This window comes from Peromyscus leucopus, chromosome 3, assembly GCF_004664715.2.
Source record: "Peromyscus leucopus breed LL Stock chromosome 3, UCI_PerLeu_2.1, whole genome shotgun sequence".
NCBI lineage: Eukaryota > Metazoa > Chordata > Mammalia > Rodentia > Cricetidae > Peromyscus > Peromyscus leucopus.
The window spans coordinates 111,505,042-111,517,152 of record NC_051065.1 but is presented as its reverse complement, the minus strand read 5'-3'; positions in this window follow the sequence as shown (position 1 = coordinate 111,517,152).

Genomic DNA, 12,111 nt, shown 5'->3' with positions numbered 1-12,111 from the left:
TAATATTCCATTTTAGGATAAATATTAAATTCTAAGGAAAAAAATAGGTAAATACAAACCCACGTTGCTTTGTTTTTAAGCTGGACTACCCAAGTGATGACTAAAAGGCCCATTCACTTTCCATTTTGCTATCTCAAATTAATGCCCATGTTAGTTTTATGTCTTTAAGTGGAATAATTGATTACTGGTTCTCAGTTTGTTTATTTTATAAATATGCACTTAAATTTCTTCACTGTCTAGAACTCTTTCCCATGCTATATCACAGTTGCTGGCGTTATTTTTGAGGTTGTTGTATTTCTCCAGTCTTTGGTGTGCAATCTGAAATTCTAGCTTGTACGAGTTTCCCAATTTGTCTTTCGCTGGTAGATGTCAACCAGGGATGTTGGCTGGGGTGGTTAGTGAGGGTAAAGCCTGCTGTTGGAGATGAGGCAGGATATAAGGCCAATCCAGTCGCTCTGGAACTTACTGGCTGGAGGCAACGGGGCAGAACTTTGCCTGGAGAATACAAAATGATGTGTTCGGAGCAGTTGCCTTTCCTTCCGGAACTGCCACCCAGCGCTGGAGGGGCTCACATCCTGTTCAGCATTGCCATAATCTCAGGTTGCAAACAGGACTGATAAATTCTAGCCTTTTCTGAGCTTTTCCATCCTCTGAAGCCAAACCACTTTAGGATCACTTCCCAGAATATGCCATTTAAAATAGGGGGTGGAAAACATAGCTAATTAAGTTTAATTCAAACAAATGTTTGCCTAACATCTGCTCTCCCCTGGCAATATGGCAACTGCAAGACAAGACCACATTCAATAAAGACAAACCTTCCACTCATGGCAGGGAAGATCCAGACGTGCTCAGAGCTACCCAGTGGCACTTGACAGGACTTGGAGAAGTGACAGAAATGCAAGTTGAGAAACTCTACAAGAATTTCCTATCAGAAACAGGCATACCATGTGCTTGTGGATATGTGTCAGTGTTAGCAATTTTACATCCTTTTTTTTTTTTTTTTTGGCTGTCCTGGAGCTCACTCTTTAGACCAGGCTGGCCTTGAACTCAGAGATCCTCCTGCCTCTGCCTCCTGAGTGCTAGGATTAAAGGCATGCACCATCATCACCTGCCAACAATTTTACATTTTGGGGGTCTGATTTTTAGAAACTAAATATCGCTTTCAGCTACTTTAGTTGGTTTAAAAGTGAACAAGAGTGCCTTCTTCTACTTACAGGTCTTCTAGCTCTGTCCTGTTTTGAGTCATGGTTTCAGACTTAGTGAGGCTCTGTTCTACATTAAAAACCACCCCATACAGTGTATTTCATTTGCCTTCTGAGGGCTTCTGGGTGTATGATCAGCCATCCCAAGTGCTCCACTGATTCTCAGAAATCTAATAAATGTAAAGTTTAAAAATCACTCTTAGATGATTTTAATTGTCTTGCTGTGGTTTGTACACTTCGCAAGATTTCTGCTTAAAGCCCCACATTTTGGTCAAGGGCTCACTCACACAGTTCGAAATACAAGAAGAGCTTGTCAATCTACACCTTTTTTTTTTACATAAGCACATGCAAAACTGCACAAAACTACTGGGCATTGGGTGTCTTCAACATGCCTGTGCTTTATTCTGACTTATCCTGTTCTAGCTAAAGTCATAATATATATAATAATATATATTTATATAATAATAATAATAATAATAATAATATATTATGGCCCCCTGCACTATATTCAATCGTTATTTTCATTGCTATTACAAATAGAAGTCACCTGAATCCTTCAGGATTGCCGACAAGGACTGATGGGCTGGGGACTGTGGCCCAGAGTCCATGCAGCTCTGTTCTGGGAATCTTGGGTTTGAGCTAGTTTCTTCATTCTTGAGGCCTATATATCACTTAGAAAACTTGTTTTCATCTGTTATAGCTTCCCATTCTTTTATCATCTCCATCTTCTCTCTCCCCTCATTCTATGAATCCAAATGTGAGACCCTTTGCTATTGACCCCACGGCTCACTTGAGGGTCTGGGGATGTTTTTGTTTTGATTTGTTGTTGTAGTTGTTGTTGTTATTACTGCTGCTGCTGCTGCTTTCAGCCTCTTTCCTCTGTGTTGCTCAGAATGGGAGATTATTTTTGTTCCACCTACCAGTTTGTAAGGGATTTTCTGCACACTGTCAGTTTTGTTGTTCATCTGTGTTTACTTTCTATTTAAATTTCTGTGCTTTTTCAGTTCTCAAATTTCCATTTGGGAGACTGGAGAGATGGAGAGGATGTATCACTCTGGTAAGGAAACCAGGTGTTGGTCGCCAGCACCCGCATCCGGCAGCTCACAACCACCTGTAATCCCAGCTCCAGGGGATGCGGTCACTATGACTCTCGTGTGTAAGTGACTTTGGCAACTGCAAACTCAGCGACAGTCCCTTTAGGACAGTGCTTTAGACATCTGAGGAGATGCTGGGCATGGGGCTCCACAGGTAGGGCCTGTCTAGCCCTGAGTGCCATCCTCAGCACTGCGCACAGCCCGGCATGGTGGTGCTCGTCTCTAATCCCAGCACTCGGGAGGCAGAGGAAGGAGGACCAGAACCTCAGGGTCATTTTCCATACACAGTGAGTTTGAGGCCAGCCTGGGCTATGTGAGACCCTATCTCTAAATAAATACAGCATCTGCCAGATAATTCTAATATTTCTGTCACCTTGGCCTTGGTGTCTACTTACTACCCTTTCCTTCATGTTGAGAGCTTGTGTTCCCCTTCTTCTCTCCACGAAAAGTGGGTTTTTTTTTCCAGACTCTGGGTCTTACTTAAGCCTCTGATTCTCTGACTCTGTTACAGAAGGAAGAAAAAGGTGCTATTCTCAACCACCAGAAGAGGTAGGTGACCAAGTTCCGCTGCTGACCTCCTTCATATCTGAGCACAGGCCAGGGGAAGGATGGGCATTCTGACTTTCTGTTGCATCCCTGGCTTGAAGTCAAGGAACTGCTTGGTCATTCGGGAGTCCCACTACCACCCTCACCCTGAACCTGAAGCAGGTTCTGGCTCCTTACCACAAGATAGAAGTCTCAGTTCCGCTTGGGCTCCTCAGACCTTGAGGCAGAGCAATAGGGAGAGGCTCCATGTATGCTTGTTTGTGTGGGGACTTAGGATCCCTGATATTAGGAGGTGATCTCTGACAACAGTTGGGAAAGGATGGGTCTTGTCCATGCCTAGCAGGGCTGGAAGTCTGGCTTCCCACTTAGTGTCCCTGGCCTGTGTTCACAGCCTGCTAAAGAAGAAACCTAAGATCCTCACTTGGTGCCTGCTGGCTTTAGAAGGAGTGAGGTTGTGGTGATTTCAGTGGGGTTTTGCTGAAGGCAGACAGTCGTGGGGTTAATGCGTTCTGCCTTGCTAGGCTGTGTCATTCCTGGTCCCTTGCCTAGACACAGCAGGCTTTGTTAAGGTTTTGGTACTTCCCGACCAGGCTTATGTGACGCAGATGGAAAGCCCAGGGACCTGCCATCTTGCTGCTTTCTGACAACTCTGGAAGAGCTTCTTCAGCCTTCAGAGCAATCTGATCATTGTGTGAGATATGGAATCGAGACTGTCATCTCACAGGCCAGGAATGAGAAAGCCCACCTGTATCTGCCTACCAAAACAGGAAGTCCATTCTTGGACTTCAGATCTCAAGAGAGGAGACATGTCAGGTGTTTGTTTGTTTGGTTGGTTGGTTGGGTTTTTTATGATGTTGTCATTTATCTGTTTTTTAAGCATTTCTTCAAATCTACAGTAATTTTTTTTATTGTTTTTCATTTTTAGACATTAAAAAGAAAATCTCAGAGTTTTCCTGTGGTGGTTTCCACCTGTCCTAGTTAGGGTTTCTGTGCTGTGGTGAAACATCATCTTGGGGAGGAAAGGGTTTGTTCAGCTTATGCTTCCACATCACAGGTCACTAAAGGAAGTCGGGACAGGAACTCAAAACAGGACAGGATCCTGGAGGCAGGAGCTGATGCAGAGGCCATGGGAGGAATGCTGCTTACTGACTTGCTCTCCATGGCTTGCTCAGCCTGCTTTCTTATAGAACCCAGTACCACCAGTCCAGGGATGGCACCACTCACAATGGGGTGGCCAGGTCCTCCCCCTATCTCCCAGCCCCTCCTCTCCCCCATCAACCACTAATTAAGAAAATGCCCCACAGGCTTGCCTGTAGCTGGATCTCATGGAGGCATTTTCTCAACTGAGGCTCCCTCCTCTCTGGTGACTAATGTGTCAAGTTGACACAAAACCAGCCAGCAGGGCATCTTTGCAAGATTCCCTGCACTGTTCAGTGCTGGCTGAGTCGGTAGGTAGGGTTGTTTTGCTCTTTAGGATAGCACTGTATGTCACATTGTGTTGATTCTCTCTCTGTCTCTGTCTGTCTGTCTCTCTGTCTCTCTGTCTGTCTGTCTGTCTGTCTCTCTCTCTCTCTCTCTCTCTCTCTGTGTGTGTGTGTGTGTGTGTGTGTGTGTGTGTGTGTGTCACACACAGAGATCAGAGATCAGAGGCCAATCCCTAGTGCCATGCCATCTGCCTTGTATGCTGACTTATAGAGGGTGGCAGGCCAGGGATCCCCAGTGATTGATTCCAGGTGGCTGCCACCACACCCAGCTCTTAAAAATGCGGGTTCTGGGGATGACTTGGGTTTTCATGCTTGAGAGGAAAGCACTTTGCTGGCTCCCAGGTCTTGGTTTTCTTTTACCCTTCTATTGTGGCATTTTCCCAGTTTCTGTCATCTCTTCATTAATTCTCTTCTTTAAGCAGCAGCTTACAGGGGGGTGATAGGAAGATCTGTGTAGTCAGACAGCAGCAGCTCTCCACCCGGAAGGCTCTGTTGAGAAAGAACTGGTTGTACAGTGGTACGACTATATGAACAAATATTTCCTGTGAATAAATGAAACCTTGACATATGCTGGTACATTTTATTTATTCACTAAAACTCCTATATTTGAAAGACTTAGTATTAATAACCAGTGAGAGGCTAACCAACCCCCAAATTATTAGATATCTGTGAATGCATGGGCCCTTTGAGAAACCTGAGTTCTTATTTGCCTCTATCCAAAGATTTATCACAGTGGATGTTATTTCAGGTTCTAAATTAGTTGTTTTCTTTCTTGGCTGAACAAGAAATGTTCAAATTGAATTCATGTTCATGGCTGGGGTGGGCTGGAAGCAGAATCTGAAAGAGGAAATCTTATGCAAGTGATTTACTGAGGTCAAGTTCTCAGGAGAAGTGTAAAGAGGGCGAGGGAGTGGGTTGGTGCTGGGCAAGGAACAAAACTCAGAAGTAGCTAGCCTTGGAGTCTAGTCCAGGCCTCACCCCAGGGCACTCTAGACAGAAACTGTACCATGGCAATTCTGTCCTCCGGGGCCCCCGTGACTCCACGTTCAGTCATGGCTATGGTAGCCTCTGCAGGAGAGGACTCTTTTAATCCTGTCAGGTGTTTGTGAATGAAGCACCTCCTGGCACTCGAAGGCTCGCCCTTACACAAGGACAGTCAGCTGCTGTCATCACTCATAGGACATAAAGAATAGTGCACCTGGTACACATTATCTTTATTCAGTAAACACCAGTGCCACAGTATTAAACTTCGTGTATCTAGCACCCTGTAATCATCCACATTAGGGTACAGAAAACAGTCATGTGTGGTGGTATTGTGTTCCCCAAAATATTGTGCACCCTAATAAACTTATCTGGGGTCAGAGACAGAACAAAGATACAAAGGCTAGAAAATCGTGCCACTCACACCTTTAATCCTAGCATTCCAGAGGCAGAAATCTATGTGTTCAAGGATACAGCCAGCATGGTGACTCACGCCTTTAATCCCAGAAAGTGAGCCTTTAATCCCAGGGAGTGGTGGTCGAAAGCAGAAAGGTATATAAGGCGTGAGGACCAGAAACTAGAAGCATTTGGCTGGTTAAGCTTTCAGGCTTTGGAGCACAGTTCAGCTGAGAGCCATTCGGATATGAGGACACAGAGGCTTCCAGTCTGAGAAAACAAGACCAGCTGAGGATCCAGTGAGGTGAGGTAGCTGTGGCTTGTTCTGGCTCTGATCTTCCAGTGTTCACCCCAATAACTGGCCTCAGGTTTGATTTTATTAATAAAGACTCTTTAAGATTCATGCTACTACAGTCATGTCTTCTAAACTCATAAGTCTTAGAAGTCTGATGGTTGAGACAGTTTTAACATCAATAATCACAACACTTTTAAACACATTTAGTGTGTGTGTGTGTGTGTGTGTGTGTGTGTGTGTGTGTGTGTGTGTGTACACATGCCGCATCACAGGTTTGGAGGTAAGAAGCCAACTTTTCAGGAGCCTGTTCTCTTCTCCCACCTTGTTTTAAGGCAAAGTCTCTCTCTTTCGTTTCCACCATTGAACTGCATATTTACTCTTACACAGTTCTGTCTCTCAGCCCCTCTCTGCTTCTTGCATCTGTACTGGTAATGCAGATGCGCACAACTGCATCCAACTTGTTCTGTGAGGTTCAGGGAGCAGATGGAAGGCATAGCAAGTTGGTTGCCACACAAAATGCCCTATGGCAAGCTCCAGGAACCTCGGGAGCTTTGCTTATCACTTCCAGTATTTGCTAGGAGCTTAGGTACTAGTGAGTGTTTGCAGTGGGCTCTGCTGGGCAGGCATTCCTGCTGGTCCGGCTTAGCAATGGTTGGTGGTTGCTCTAGGTTTGCTTTGGTTGGTACTCTGGAATACACTTGTCTCTACTCCAGCTCCTAACAGCAGCCCAAACAGGGCATGTCCTCACAACCAGAGGAAAGAATGCAGGCATTTTTAGCCACCTGTTAGGGTCCCAAACGTAAACACCTTACTGGCCAAATCAAGTCACGTGACCACACGAAGACTCAAGTTTCCATAGATACTTTCTACCTCTTGATAGGAATTGCTTCAAATCCCATGGCAAAAGGTGTGAGTATAGCAAAGTGTGTGGAGCTGAGCCATTGATGTCATCATGAAAAAGAGATGAGCAGAGGCTGGATGATTCTGGATCATTCTGGAACAACTAGAATGTTCCATCATTGCCAAGCTCCAGTGTCCCAGCTTGAACTCTGGGGCAGCAGTTCACCTCATTCATACTTTGAGCCCCACCACAGAACACAACCCAGCCCCTGAGCAGCACTGTTCTCCTTCTTCAGCTACAGCTGCGGCTCTTGTGCACACAACCTGCCTCTTAAGACATCTCAGTGCTGTGTGTGATTCAGCTCCTATTTCCTTCCCACACCATTAGACTTGGTAGTTAATGTACATTTTGCATTCCTGTGAGAAATTTGAAGTGATTTACACAGCACACATTAACCAGGCTTTCTCCAGCTGCACTGGGATAGCTCTGTATCACAGCTGGTGGCAAAACTTCATAGGTAAAACGTCTGTTTGTCACATGCAGGAGCCACCCAGAGAGGCACCGAAAGACCCTTCAGTGGTTTCTTTCTCCTCAGAACAAATCTAAGACTGAACAGTCAGACCTCAGAGTTCTAACTCTGGCTCTGTTGCAGCCTTGTTCTGGTCTAAAAGAACATCTTCTGTATGTTTCCTGTTCTGTCTGGGGACAGGGATGTTTGCCTGCTTCCTGCTGCTTCATCCAAAGGGCAACCTGATGGGGGGGGCATGGAGTTGTGTTCAGCATGGGAGAGAAATAGGGTGGGGAGGGAGGGGGAGAGGGATGGGGCAGCAGTAGGGACAGGGACAGGGACAAGGAGAGGGGCAGGGAGAGAAATGGGGAGGGAGAGAGGTTTAAAATGTCTTCACAGCATATTCTCCTATGGGGAGGCCCAACAAGCAGTAGACACCATCTTAATAGGACTGTCAAAACCTTGGGAGCTCTGAAGTCATGTCTTCATGTATGGCAAGAAAAATATCATTAAGTAACTCTGACTCCAATCCCAGGTTCCCTTATGACAAACAAGGAAGTTGATCTAGCAAGAAATAGGAAACTTGCCGGGCGGTGGTGGCACACGCCTTTAATCCCAGCACTCAGGAGGCAGATGCAGGCGGATCTCTGTGAGTTTGAGGCCAGCCTGGTCTACAAAGCAAGATCCAGGACAGGCACCAAAACTACACAGAAAAACCCTGTCTCGGGAAGGAAAAAAAAATTAGGAAACTCGAGAAAGTTATCTGAGCTGTTAAGAACACGTACTGCTTTTACAGAGGACCCAGTTTCGGTTCCCAGCATCCACAAGACAGCTCACAAGCATCTGTAACTCCATTTCTGGAGGATCTAGTGCCTCTTCTGACCTTCATGGGCACCAGACATGTACATGGTGCACATAAATAACATGATGTCAAAACACTCACACACATAAAATATAAATAAACAAATTTTAACAAACAAAGAATATAACTAATACCCAAGACTATGTGGCTCACCAACGTGTGTCACTGACATATTTTTATGTTAAAGCTGATTTCCTTAGGATTCTGTTTTTTGCTGAAATTGTTCCTGAAAAATTAATGAGTATTATCATAAAATTGCTTTTTATACTTAAACTGCCTACTAATGTAATTGGAGAATGGAAGACATGACGTTTGGTTTCCAATGCCAACTTGATGAAATTTAGGTCCACGATGCAAACAAACTAAAACACACACACAAACACACACACACACACACACACACACACACACACACACACACACACACCATGAAGAATTAATAAAGCATCCATTTAAAATGGAGAAAATGAGCTGAGCACCGGCATTCACCTCTCTCTGCTTCCTAGCTGTGGGTGCAATGGGACCTGATGCCTCCCACTCCTGCTGCCTTGCCTTCTCTTAAAGGCAGGGTGAACAGAGACAGGCTGAGAGACAGGAGAGCAGGTTAAGTTCATGGTCTTAAGTCACTTCAAAGGGTATTAATTACTTTGCTGTGAGGTCTGGCAAAAGTTCAGTCTTTTGGGAATCGACAGGTATTTGCACAAAATCTTAACGGCTCCAGAAAGTATGACAGTTCTTCCGGAGTGCATTTCTCAGGTGCTCAGCAATGTCATTGTTAGTTTCTTTAGTTTCTTGTGACCCACTATGGCTGCCACAGTTCAAGCATCACATCTTCAGATAGCATCCGGATAGAAAGGGGTAGCGTCCTGGGCTGTGACTCTTCCTGAATGCAAAGAAGCTTTCCCGGGAGACTCATAGTGACATTCCTCTGTCTTCTTGCTCTATTCATAACTTTGATTTTCAGATTAACGCATTTTAATAACTATACTGTTGTAGAATATTATTTTAAGATGTGTTACATTAGTTTATGCTGTGGAATATTTGTTTAATGATGCAAAAATTGCTGCATTCTTTTATGTTGCGTTTGTTTAACTCTGTGAAGCTGTGTTACTTTGCCTGTCTAAAATACCTGATGGTCTAATAAAGAGCTGAATGGCCAATAGCAAGGCAGGAGAAAGGATAGGCAGGGCTGGCAGGCAGAGAGAGCAAATAGAAGGAGAAATCTGCGAGGAAGAGAAGAAGCAGCAAGAGAAGGAAGAGGATGCAAGAGGCCAGCCACCCAGCCACACAGCCAGCCACCGAGTAAGAGTGAAAGTAAGATATACAGAAGTAAGAAAAAGAAAAATCCCAGAGGGAAAAGGTAGATGGGATAATCTAAAGTTAAGAAAAGCTGGCAAGAAACAAGCCAAGCTAAAGCTGGGCATTTATATATAATTAAGAATATACCCCTGTGTGTGATTTATTTGGGAGCTGGGTGGCAGGCCCCTTGAAGACCAAAAACAAACAGCACCACCATACTGCATATTTATTGCTGATATTATTGTCTTCACACTTTTTTCTTCCTAGTGTTACTACATAGATGTCTGGGCTTTGTTTTTGTTTTTCTTTTAAATCTGTTTTTCAGAGAATCAATTCCCTGCTGTACTCAACCTCCTTGTTGTAGATTTGCTTTTTATTTTATTTCTTTCTAGATGGCATTTCTTTTTCTCTTTTGCATTCACATCCTCAGAAATCTTTGTCTAAATCTTAATTTAAATTCTTAGCGCATTTCTGTTTACTTCTTGCTATTGGGAATTCACACTCAAACATGATTTGTCTACATTCCACCTGTTTTGCGATGCCACTTTCCATGTAAATATATTATAATTCTGGCGCTGTAGCTTCCCCCTTGGCTTGTGCCATGTTTATACCTATATAGTCCAAATTTCTAAAAAATACTGAGTTTTAAAGCTGTCTTTGAATTCTTGGTTTGTAGTCTAGTTTCATCACAATCAAGAGTATGGTATGGAAGCTTTTAAAGTTGTTGGTAGTTCATTGGGCATGACTAATTCCTATAAGTGACACCTTGTGCTTAAAAAAAAAAAAGAATGTCCAGGTACATCTTCCAGTATATCAGTATCAAATCAGACTGATTAATTAGTCTTTGCAAAGAGTCTATTGATTTAAATTTAAAATTTAAAGATTGATGTTTAAAAATATTTATATGTATGTGTTTGTGTCTCTGTGTGTATGTTCACATGCAGGTACATGTGGAGGTCAGAAGAGGGCATTGGATCCCCTCAAGCTGGTGGTCGTGAGCTGCCTGATATGGGTGCTGGGAATGGAGCTCCAGTCCTGTGCAAGGGCAGAGATCTCTCTTAAGAGCCAAGTCGTCTCTCCAGCCTCTCATTTGAATTGTTGTTAGCTTATTCTATCCATTTTAATAGAGTTGTGTTAAGTTTCTAGTCTCAGGCTGTCTTCATGCATAAGTATACATATGTGAATGTCTGTGGTAACATGTACGACTCAATGGTTATGGCATCTTTTGGAGCGAATCCTGGCATAGCCATTGCCCTGTAAACCAGCAATGCTTTGTACTTAAGATCTGGTTTTATATGTCATCAGATTAAAACCTGGGTGTTTGGAAATTACCATTTAATTGGCACGCCTCCCCCCCCCATTTTCTTTTTTTTTTTTTTGCATTTGTTTTTAATTTGTCCTTTTAGAGAAAAGGGTGGCTGAATTTTATGCATTTACCCATTTTGAAACCTAGGTCTTTTAAAAACTAAGCTCAATTTCCTTATATTTGTGATAGCTATGTTTTTTTATTTCTGAAATCTTGTTTATCATCTTTTGTTGTTTATTTATTTCATCTTTTCAGCATATATGTATATATACATATCCAGATATGCATGTGTGCATGTGTCCTATTATTGGCCTATAAGCTGACTTTATTATGGGAAGAGTTCTGGGAAGGATGAAAGATTGCTGTGTTTGGGAGGGGTGTGAACTATTGTGGCTCAGAGAGCATACTGTGGCAGACAGGATGGCCCCTAAGATTCCAGGATACTGTATACCCCTGCTTCCTTCTCCTCCCTGGAGGGTGAGCAGGACATGTGTGAGCAGCATCAAGGAACTCAATGGCATTATAGGGTGAAGGTAAAAGAATTTCACAGACGTCTCTCACAGTCTCTAAACAGTTGACCTTAAACTAAACCAAGAGGGAAATCATCCTGATTGGGGATCATGTAATCACAGGAACCCCACAGATGACATGGAGATCAGAAACCCAAGTACAGGACTCACCTGGAGTGGCCACTCATGTAGTAAAGTACCCATGGAGGGATCCATGGGAGCTTCGATCCACGTGACGGAGAACTAGCAGGAATTCTGGGATTTTTGGCTCACACACTTAAGATGTTAGTTATTTAGCAGCGCTCTTACTCTGCAAGGAAATGTCACAAAACATGACAGAATCCACTAACGAGAGTTTTATTAAGATAAGAGGAAAGGACAGATGAGTGCTCAGGCCTGTGGAAGAGACACGTGTGTAGAGAAGAAGAGGGAGCCGGGAATATGGCATAAAGGCTGGGTGGCGCACGTGCATACACAGGTCGACGTAACTACTCCACGCTGCATTGCGCGCTCTTACGCAACCATGCAAAGTCACGTGATCCTGGTCACGCGAGACGCCTTGACCCGGAAATGGCTATTTTGACCTGGAACTGGCTAGGTGGAAGTGTCTAGGTCCACTGGGCATGTGCAAACACGCCCAACCATGAGGGCGTGTTGTGAATCCATCATCACAAGATCATGAATTCTGCAAGTACCTGAAGGAGGTGGAATGGACTTCTCCCTGGCTGTCCCCAGGTAGGGGCATGCATGGTATCATTTGATATATAACAATAGAAAACAAATATACA